The sequence below is a fragment of the Hylobates moloch genome, unplaced genomic scaffold (assembly GCF_009828535.3).
Source record: "Hylobates moloch isolate HMO894 unplaced genomic scaffold, HMol_V3 SCAFFOLD_18, whole genome shotgun sequence".
NCBI lineage: Eukaryota > Metazoa > Chordata > Mammalia > Primates > Hylobatidae > Hylobates > Hylobates moloch.
Window position 1 is genome coordinate 68731208 of NW_026652293.1, and position 10781 is coordinate 68741988.

Below are 10781 nucleotides of genomic sequence, written 5' to 3' on the forward strand. Positions count from 1 at the left end.
CAATCTTGGCTCATTGCAACCTCCACCTCCTAGGTTCAAGCAATTCTCCTGCCTCAGCCTCCCAAGTAGCTGGGACTATAGGCGTCTGTCACCATGCCTGGCTAATTTTTGTATTTTTAGGAGAGATGGGGTTTTGTCATGTTGGCCAGGCTAGTCTCGAATTCCTGACCTCAGGTGATCTGCGGGCCTTGGCCTCCCAAAGTGCTGGGATTACAGGCATGAGCCAGCGCGCCCAGGCCAAAGCTCTCCTTTCTACCACTGAGCCATCCTGGTAGTCTTTTGGATGGCAGACTTTTTGAGACCCAGGCGTGTGTCATAATCATCTCCATAGTCTCAGCACTTGCCACAGTGCCCAGCACGTGTGCTGCTTTTAACCAACTGGAGAGGTCTATGTGCTCCCAGCCCATGGTGGCTCGTCAGTCCCTCAGCTCCCAGGAGTCCTGTGGGTGCTCACAGAAATGCCGGCCACTGTCCGACATCAATTTTTTTTTTTTGAGGTGGAGTCTCGCTCTGTCACGCAGGCTGGAGTGCAGTGGCATGATCTCAGCTCACTGCAACCTCAGCCTCCTGGGTTCAGCCTCCTGAGTAGCTGGGATTACAGGCATGCACCACCACACTTGGCTAATTTTTTGTATTTTCAGTAGAGACAGGGTTTTGCCAGTTGGCCAAGCTGGTCTTGAATCCTGAGCTCAAGTAACCCGCCCACCTCGGCCTCCCAAAATGCTGGGATTACAGGTGTGAACCAGCACGCTCGGCCAGCATTGACTCTTTTAGAGCTTGCTGTTGCAGTCAAGAAGGATCCAGACCAAGATCCAACCTCCACAGCAGGTCAGAGTTAAAATGCCATTACTCGAGCAGCACTTACTGGAGCAGAACAGAACTGGCTGCTCACTGGCCCTTGGCCTTTGCTGCCTTTGCTGGGGGGGACCAGAGTCCAGAGCCTGGCTGCATTTTGAAGAACACCAGCCAGAAAGGGCAGCAGGGGGAACTGCAGTTCCTAAGGTCATCAGCTCCAGGGGCCGCTACTGTGGCTGTGGAATCGGCTGTGATCTCATCCCAGGTCGGCGGAAGTGGTGGGTCCTCACTGGGCCTTTTGGGCCGCGTTGCCCAGTGGCTCAGAGCTAGACATGAGGCTTTCTGGGCCAGCTCTGACCTCAGTTAGCTGTGTGCCTTTAGGGCGGGTCCCTAACCCTGAGCTTCCTTTAATCGTCTGTTAGACAGAGAGAACAATAATTATACATTAATAAAGACATGTTTAGGGATGAACAAAATACTGTGTGTTAAAGTGTTTAATTCTAACACCTTAAAAATGGTTGTTTTTGGTTCGTTTGCTTGTTTGGTTGGCTTAACTCCAATCTGTGGTTCTCCTCCCCCTCTACCTCTTATGGTCTGACCTTCTTAGGGTTCTCCAAAATCTGCTCACTCTCAATCCTCGCAGCTCACACAGGCTATGCTATCTGACCCCCTACTTTTCTGTGTACCAAACCTTTCTTTTTCTTTTTACATTCCTAGTTCCTACTTGTCCTTTGAGCCCTCCCTAATTGTATACTTCCTTCTTTCCATCTTAATCCTGTGATTCTCAGTCCCGGAGCTGGGAAATTTTGCACCTAGTAAGTGACTGCTCATTTCAGGGCCATGCGTGGCTGAGTCACTTGTTGTTTCGTTTTGTTTTTTTTTTTGAGACGGAGTCTCACTCCATTGCCCAGGCTGCAGTGCAGTGGCGGGATCTCGGCTCACTGCAACCTCTGCCTCCCAGGTTCAAGCGATTCTTCTGCCTCAGCCTCCTAAGTAGCTGGGATTACAGGCACACACCACCATGCCTGGCTAATTTTTGTATTTTTAGTAGAGACGAGGTTCCACCATGTTGGCCAGGATGGTCTGGAACTCCTGACCTCAGGTGATCCATCCACCTCGGCCTCCCAAAGTGCTGGGATTACAGACGTAAGCCACTATGCTTGGCCTAATTTATGTATTTTTAGTAGAGATAGGGTTCGCTATGTTGGCCAGGCTGGTCTCGAACTCCTGACTTCAGGTGATCCGCCCACCTTGGCCTCCCAAAGTGCTGGCATTACAGGCCTGAGCCACCGTGCCCAGCCCCAAGTCAGTTGTTATAAGGGGGAGAGAGATAAAGAGTGAGACAGACCAGCATCTACCTGTCACCAATAATGTAAGAACAGCTCAAGGTCTTCTGTCACCACCGTTAAACTGTCAGGATCAGCACCATTCGTGGCTCCCAATTGGTGGGCTCTCATGTTCTAGATGTAGGGCTAGGCACTTACATGCATTATTTTATTTCATTTTCACAGTAGCTCTGTGAGGTTGATGGCCTAGTCTGGACAGGAAGAGTGGTGGGTATTGACAAGGCTGTGCTTACAGTACATCGGTGAAGCACAGCACTTGTGCATCCCAGCAAAGCTCAGAGCGACCCATTTCTCACCTCAGTAGCTGGCATCCTCGTGCCAGTGGCCTGCCTCCTTCTCTGGGGCCCCAGTCCACTCCAGAAACTCACCCAGCTCGCTGACAGGGGACTGTGCAGGCTGCTGCTGTAACCTGGTGATGGGTTGTCATCAGACTGCCATAGATGATCGCCCTGAGGCTTCGTTGTGGAGGTCGTCAAAGCAGAAGGCTTTCAATATTCCCACGGCCCAGAACGTGCTGAGGCAGCATATGTGAGTCAGGCCATGGCTGCCGCAGCCACAGTGGGGCTTTGTGCTGTGATTGTGTGCAGAGCAGAGCAGCCACTCACCCATCCACTGACTCTCCAAATTGCTTCTGAGCACCTATAATTCCAGTTCTCCTGGGAAAAGCCCTGCAAGACCCAGGCTTTCCCCTACCCTGTTCTGCTGATTCCTTTTGGTTGATTTCCCAGTATGAGATCCAGCATTATTCCTTTTGAAATTGCAATCCCTGCTGTTTTCCCACATTGAGAGCACAACTAAGAAGCACTCTGTTCAGAATCTGCTTCTAGGTGCTGTTGGACCAAGTTTAAGTTCTCTGTCTACTCTAGCAGGGTCCGTCTATTCCCAGGGCATCTGTCTGAAGCGGGGTCTCTGCTGGCCAAATCCTACCAGCCAAGACCTGGATCTCCCAGAGCTCAGAAAGCTCCCACTAGCAGGGCCCCTTGGCTTGCCTTCCTGCCTCCTTTCTCTCCCTTTGTCCCCTAGTGTCCAGATGAGAAGACACAGGATGGCTCTTGTCCCAAGAAGGCCTTCACTTGTGCTGTGGGCACAGAGGTCTCTCTTCCCCCCTCTAAGCACAAAGCAGTCACTGTGCTCTGCCGTGCAGAGGAAAAATGCAAATGGTGCTCTGGGTGTGGCCAAGTTCCTTGGGCCCCAAGTGCTGGCCTGCATTCTTTATGGGGTAGCCTTTGTTTTCCCTTTCTGCAGGCTGTGCCTGAAATATGAAGATTACTTAAAACTCATACTGTGCCAGGACACGGACACCACAATAAACTGGGTAATGAATATCAGCTCAAAGACTGTTTAAGATTAGTTGCTGCACAAGAAAACTTGAAATGTTCTGAAAGCTTATGAACCATAAACGAAAGAAAAGTTCACCACAATGTCCTCAAGCTTGAAAACAACCCTAAGAATCTACAAGACTAACAACGAGTTGCGAAGCTGAAACAAACTCTCCTGAACTTCAATAACAAAAACAAGGTGCGATCAATTGTGCAAGAGGAAAGAATTATCTTCCTATTCCCTTTACAGAAAGCTATTACTGCAGAATTATTCTTTTTGTTGTCATTTGTTTTATTTTTTATGTTTATTTTTAGACACAGGATCTCATTTGTTTGCCCAGGCTGGAGTGCCGTGGCATGATTATAGCTCACTACGGCCTTGAACTCATGGGCTGGAGTGATCCTCCAACCTCGGCCTCCCAAGTAGCTAGGACTATAGGTGTGCAGTATCATTCTTATATTAAGAGGGGTATACAGTCAAAAAAAATGCAAAGGAACCTCGGGCAATGACTAAGCAAAAACGTTGCCTTATTATTCTGAGTTTTGTGATATTTGTAGTATTGGTCAGCGTCTGAAACTTTGTAATTTGTTCCAAATAAATTTCTTGTTCTAAATAAATATTCACTTTAGTATTAAATTTTGTATATGTAATTTTATTTTTTCTTTCCTTAAGGAGGATCTCCAGTATTGAAGAAGGTTGCAGGCCCCACAAAAACTGGATCTGGTCTGGCCTCTGGAACTGCTTTGTCAGCACTACTTTCAACGTGTCCCTCACCTTCATTCCTTTTGCCCTGCCATGGGGCCATAGGTAAAGCCTTTCTTGCATAGTTCACTGAAGCCTGGAGATTTCAACCACTATCAATAGTTATACATGTTGTGTGCCCCGGGAAACCCATAATAGCTAATTTTCCCTGCAGTGCATGAATCTTATACTCCTGAAAGCAAGATCTGGTCGGTTCTCAGTCCCTTTAATGTAATGAAGTTCTGTGGGTACAACCAGCCACCTCTTTCTGCATGAGCTCCTTGAAACACTGCCTTTTCTGGAGATGAAAATGGGAACCTATTAGGAAGAACATTGAATGTTATCAGGCAGCTTAAATGCCTTTGCAAGAACTCCTGGTAAGCACTGGATCTAATTTTCCTCTCCGAAACTTGAGCAAACCACTCACTGTGACTTTCCTGGAGCAGGGAATGATTTTTTTTTTTTTTTTTGGGGATGGGGGGAACAGAGTCTTGCTATGTCACCCAGGTTGGAGTGTAATGGCTTGATCTCAGCCCACTGCAATATCTACCTTCTGAGGTCAAGCGATTCTCTGCCTCAGCCTCGTGAGTAGCTGGGATTACAGGTGCACACCACCATGCCTGGATAATTTTTGTATTTTTAGTAGAGAGGGAGTTTCACCATTTTGGCCAGGCTGTTCTCGAACTCATGACCTCGTGATCCACCCACCTCGGCCTCCCAAAGTGCTGGGATTACAGGCGTGAGCCACCATGCCCGGCTGAGGGTATGATGTTAACATGCTTCTTAGGATTTATTTATAGTAACAATTTCATTCTGTTTCCAGGCGAATAGGAAATAGCCTATGTTCTTGACCTTTTAGACTCAATTTCCTTTTTTATCACAGATCCACTTAATACCAAAGTTTTAATGAAATTATTGAATCGTTAAGAGCATTTCTGAGCAACTCTAGGAGGGCTACACCATCTGCCTGTTTGCTTAGGTACTAGTTAAGGATTGTCCTAGATTTGGAGTTTATTATAAAGAATCCCACTGGAACTACCTGCTTGAATTAAAATCTGATTTTTGTCTTTTGACTGGAGGGATGAAAACAGTCTAAGACAGATTTATGGTAATAGTTGCACAACTTGGTGAAGTTACTGAAAATCACTGACTTACTTTGAAAGGAGTGAACTTTGATTTGATAACGTTTTTAAAAAATCTGGTATGCTTAATGGTCTTTCAATTTAGGAATTACAAACATGAGAGCAAAAAATAGGCATAAAATTCATGTATATCTTACAAAAAGTACAATTTGTTAGTTAAAATAGGAACTTTCAAAACACTCCTGGATTTTACACAAGAATAATCTTAGCTTGTAAAACCCTACTTATCACTTATGCTATCTTACCTACACCTTGAATCTCAGCATTCCTAAAACCTTTGAAACTCTTAGCATTCAAATTTTAAGATGGTGACTTAAACCAAAAAACTCACAAAAAATGTAGACTTTGTCCTGAGTGGCTAAGAACAAAAACTCCAGCCAGTGAATCAGTTGTTCATTCAATTATGAATCCAACACCTAATATGTGCTGATCTTGGAAGTGAAGAGATAACTGTGTGTTTCTATCACTTTAGGTTTGGTGAAGCAGGACTTCTCATTGCCTAGAGCAAACAAAAAGTCTTTTATGGGCAGAATTCTGAGACTAAGAGTCACATGACACTAAGTTTTCAAAGCTTGAATTTTTAGAATTCTACTGTAACTGCTGAGGTAGTTTCCTCTAACAATGTACAACTATGAATATAAATAAGTCCAGCCTGATGATGGGATTCTCTGCTATTAGGTCAAGGTTTCTATTTTTTAAGGGGCCTGTACTCCTTAGTTGACTGACATTCCTTCTGGCTAGTGTTGTTTTTCTGGGGGCCTCTATTAATATTCTAGATTGAACAGGCTATGACTGGTTATATGGTTCCTAATGATAATTTATTTCTATGGCTGGAATCAGCAGAACCAAACAGTACAAAGTATTCCTTCCCAGGGAAATACTAGCATGAATTTGGTTGTTGAAACTAGCTACTTGCCACCTTGGAAATTCTAGTCCTCTGAAGCGGAACACAGACAGATATGTTTTATTGGGCAGGAAGTATGGGAGGGGTCTGTTCGCTCATTTCAAGTACACAAGTCATCGATTTTTAGTAAATTCACCAAGTCGTGCAACTATCACCCTAAATCTGTGTGAGACTGTTTTCATCCCTCCAGTCATAAAATACAAATCAGATCTTAATTCAAGCAGGTAGCCCCAGTGGGATTCTCTATAATAAACTCTCGGAGGGGTATCCCGCATGCTGCTGTCAGCAGACCTGGAGGAGCTTCACACTGGGGGTTCCTGGATTCCTGAGCAGTATAGAGGCAGGGTAGGAGTTTTGGAGCTGCAAGAGATGTCTGTTGGTAGCCTGATCTCAGAGACCAGCCAAGTTGCAGAACAGGAATTCCGTCTTTAGCTTGCCTTCTTTTCACTCCCTAAATATTTAAAAGGAAATAGAAAAGAATTCCTGAGGACAGATAATAAAAAAGATAATCACATGCAAATGTGATGTACATTTTCCAAAACGTGAATTTTCAACTTTTTTTTTTTGAGATGGAGTCTCGCTCAGTCACCCAGGCTGAAGTGTGATGGTGTGATCTCGGCTCACTGCAACCTCCACCTCCAGGGTTGAAGAAATTGTCCTGCCTCAGCCTCCCGAGTAGCTAGGATTACAGGCACCCGCCATCATGCCCAGCTAATTTTTGTATTTTTGTAAAGACAGGGTTTCACCCCGTTGGCCAGACTGGTCTTGAACTCTGGACCTCTGGTGATTCACCCACCTTGGCCTCCAAAGTGCTGAGATTACAGGCATGAGCCACCATGCCCGACCAATTTTCAACTTTTAACAACACGCATAAAATAATCTGGGAAGATCTGTAACAGTATGGAAAGGTATTTGTCCCCATCTGGACTTCCAGCCGGGCACTCCCTTTCTCCACCTGGGAAATTCCCTACTTGAAGGGAGTGAAGTGGAAACTTCCACCATAGAAGCGGCAGATGCCAGGGAGTCATGCTGTCAGCCACCCTTGCTACTAAGATGAGAGCACACAGTCTAGGCTCTGCTAATCAAACGCCCCTGCTCCAGACTTTGAATTGGAAGCGTGTGACTTAAGGAAGCATGGACTGCATAATCTACTCTAGAGACGGATTCATTTATCCAAAACCCTTTGTAACCTCTTCCCTTTGCCTGTCCCTACTATAGAGGCTGGATGTGCCAAATGAGTGCTTCCCTCATAGCTCTAGATGGCTTATGGCACACTTCTGGCCAGAAAGATATAGGTGGAGGCCTGACTTGGGATTTTTTGGTAAAAGCTTGTCCTCCTGATATAGGAGTCACTCTTTCTGTCTTCTTCCAATTTCTGCCTTGAATGCAAATGTGATGGCTGGAGCTAGAGCAGCCATCTTGCAACCATGAGAGGACAACTCTGAAGATTAAAGCAAATATGCTAAGGATGATAGAGAAGAATGATAGATAGAGCCAGGATCCCTGACAGATTTTTTAAATGGTTGAATCAATGCTTGCAACAACTGACATCTAGATATGTAAGAAAGACAAACATTTACTATTAATCTATTATTAGACAGATTTTCTGTTACTTGCAACTTTCTTCTTGCCTAACCAATACAGGCAATTTCCAGTGTCCAGCATTAGTATTTTCTGTGGGGCAAACTACTAGTATCAGAGCCAGTGGTAGGGGCAGTGATATTATTCTAGAACCAGTCCTGCAGCATTGCTTTGGGTATCATTCCTTCTTCTTAATCTCCAAACTCCTCCAGCACTCTTGAAGATTTTGTGAACTACATAATGTGCCTTTTAATGAATTCTTTTTCTGCTTTAATTAACCAAATCTTACTTCTGTTGCTTGCAACCAAGAACTCTGGGAAATATAGAAATAGACACTGGGAGTATTGGCAGCCACATACTCTCAGAGAATGGTGAGAATTTGAACTTGGTTATCTGGTCTGGTTGAGCTGGAGGAAAATGAAAATTCAGATAGTGTTAAGACGGTTCATGGCATAAATTGTCATTTGTGGCCACCTGTGGTAAAGGTAACCCAGTATAATGAAGATCCCATTGACATTAAAGTTTTCAGAAACACAGTGATGCTGTCAGACAACAGTATGAGGGACACAAAGAATTTAAGAGCTGTGGGGAAAAGTGGTTGATTCTAATGGCTGGATAGCTTGAGAAGTGAATAGCAAGAGCTGAAATTCTAGTTCAAGCTACACAGTCTGAAAACCTAGGACTTTTGATGACTTTCAATGATGATGCTAAAAGAATATTTTATCTTTTTTTTTTTTTCTTTTTTTTTTTTTTTTGAGACGGAGTCTGGCTCTGTCACCCAGGCTGGAGAGCAGTGGCTCAATCTCGGCTCACTGCAAGCTCCGCCTCCTGGGTTCACGCCATTCTCCTGCCTCAGCCTCTCCGAGTAGCTAGGACTACAGGCGCCCGCCACCACGCCCGGCTAATTTTTTTTGTATTTTTAGTAGAGACGGGGTTTCACCGTGGTCTCGATCTCCTGACCTCGTGATCTGCCCGCCTCGGCCTCCCAAAGTGCTGGGATTACAAGCGTGAGCCACCGCGCCCGGCCAGAATATTTTATCTTTTGCAACCATGGCCAAAAGGGAGAGCATGTGCATTTCTGGTTGGTTTTCTTTCTTTCTTTCTCTCTCTTTCTTTTATTTATTTCTTTCTTTTTTTTTTTTTTTTTTTGACAGAGTCTCACTCTGTTGCCCAGGCTGGAGTGCAGTGGTGTGATCTCGGCTCACTGCAACATTCGTCTCCCGGGCTCAAGTGATTCTCCTGCCTCAGCCTCCCAAGTAGCTGGGATTACAGGCACACACAGCCACACCCAGGTAATTTTTGTATTTTCAGTAGGGACGGGGTTTCACCATGTTGGCCAGGCTGTCTTGAACTCCTGACCTCAGGTGATCTTCCCGCCTCAGCCTCTCAAAATGCTGGAATTACAGATGTGAGCCAACGCGCTGAGCCAGGTTTCTGATTTTCAACATCTGTTAAATGCACAGCCTTCTCTGGTCTCTTACATGATAGTTCGGGGACTGATTGGAAAAAGTTGGAATCAAGGGATGGAGAATGGGGACAGATGGGACTGAGGACTCAGTGCACAAAGCTCCCCTTATCACAGAAAGCAGGCTTTTCTCTCTGTGTGAGGAAGCTGTTCCTGCCTTGCTTGAAGAACTATGGTTCTTACCTGAGGAAGTCAAGTTGCCTTGTGTCTCCCACTTCTCATTTTCTTCAAAGACAGAACTAGATACCAACATATCCCTCATTTTATAAAGCCAACCCTGGATGGAGAATTACACACCAAAATAACTACAAGACTTTGCTCTTTATTCTGGAAAAAAGTCTTTGGAATACACGTGGGAATGGATTTTGAGGGTGCTAAACCAGAGTAGGAGGCAAAGAACATTTGTTTACCAAGAGAGTCTTGTTCAATATGCTTCCTGGAGCAGAGGGAGCGGTCTGTTTGTCTGGTTCATTGGTTGAATGAAACCTGGAATTAATGGCAGCCCACATCATTCAAGAAAAGCTGAGAGGCCTGAAATTATCAAGCATAATGTAGAAGCAGGAATCCAAGGAAATATGAATGTTGCTGTGGATTTATTGTGCAAATCCCACTCACCAATCCCCTAACTGGTCCTGGAGAGGGACCAGAAGACACTCCCTTTGTCAAGGCACCGAGAGAGACACTGGTGAGAGAAGTATATCTCAAAAGTACTGTTGTAGCTATACTCTGTACATCAGGGATGCTATTGAGGGCGGCTGGAGATGAGTGGACTCCCTCATGTTTGCCAGGATCCTGGGTGCCAGAGGTCAATGGCAGCACAACCATCAGTAAGGGAGAGGTTATCCCAATAGAAGGCATGATGATCATGACCAGTCTGAGAATGGCCAGTCTGACAATCAGAATTGCCTGCACATCAAAGATCTTTGGCAGAAACTAATTGAATATGAGCTGTTAGGACAAATGAGATGGGCGGTCCTCTGTGGGCCTGCTTAATATAGTTGACAAAAGCAAAATAAAAACTCCCTAGATCTGACTTAAACCATCCCAACAGAGAGTGTTGTACCCACATCCAACTCTCAGACCCAAACTTGGATGCTAAAGAAGTGGTAAATTCCTAATCCCAGCTACTTGGGAGGCTGAGGCAGAAGAATCGCTTGAACCCGGGAGGCGGAAGTTGCAGTGAGCCAAGATCACGGCCACTGCACTCTAGCCTGGGCAGCAGAGCGAGACTCCATCTGAAAAGAAAAAAAAAAAAGGCCGGGCGCAGTGGCTCACGCCTGTAATCCCAGCACTTTGGCAGGCTGAGGCGAGCAGATCACGAAGTCAGGAGATTGAGACCATCCTGGCTAACACGATGAAACCCCGTCTCTACTAAAAAAAAAATACAAAAAAATTAGCCGGACGTGGTGGTGGGCACCTATAGTCCCAGCTACTCAGGAAGGTGAGGCAGGAGAATGGCATGAATCCAGGAGGCAGAGCTTGCAGTG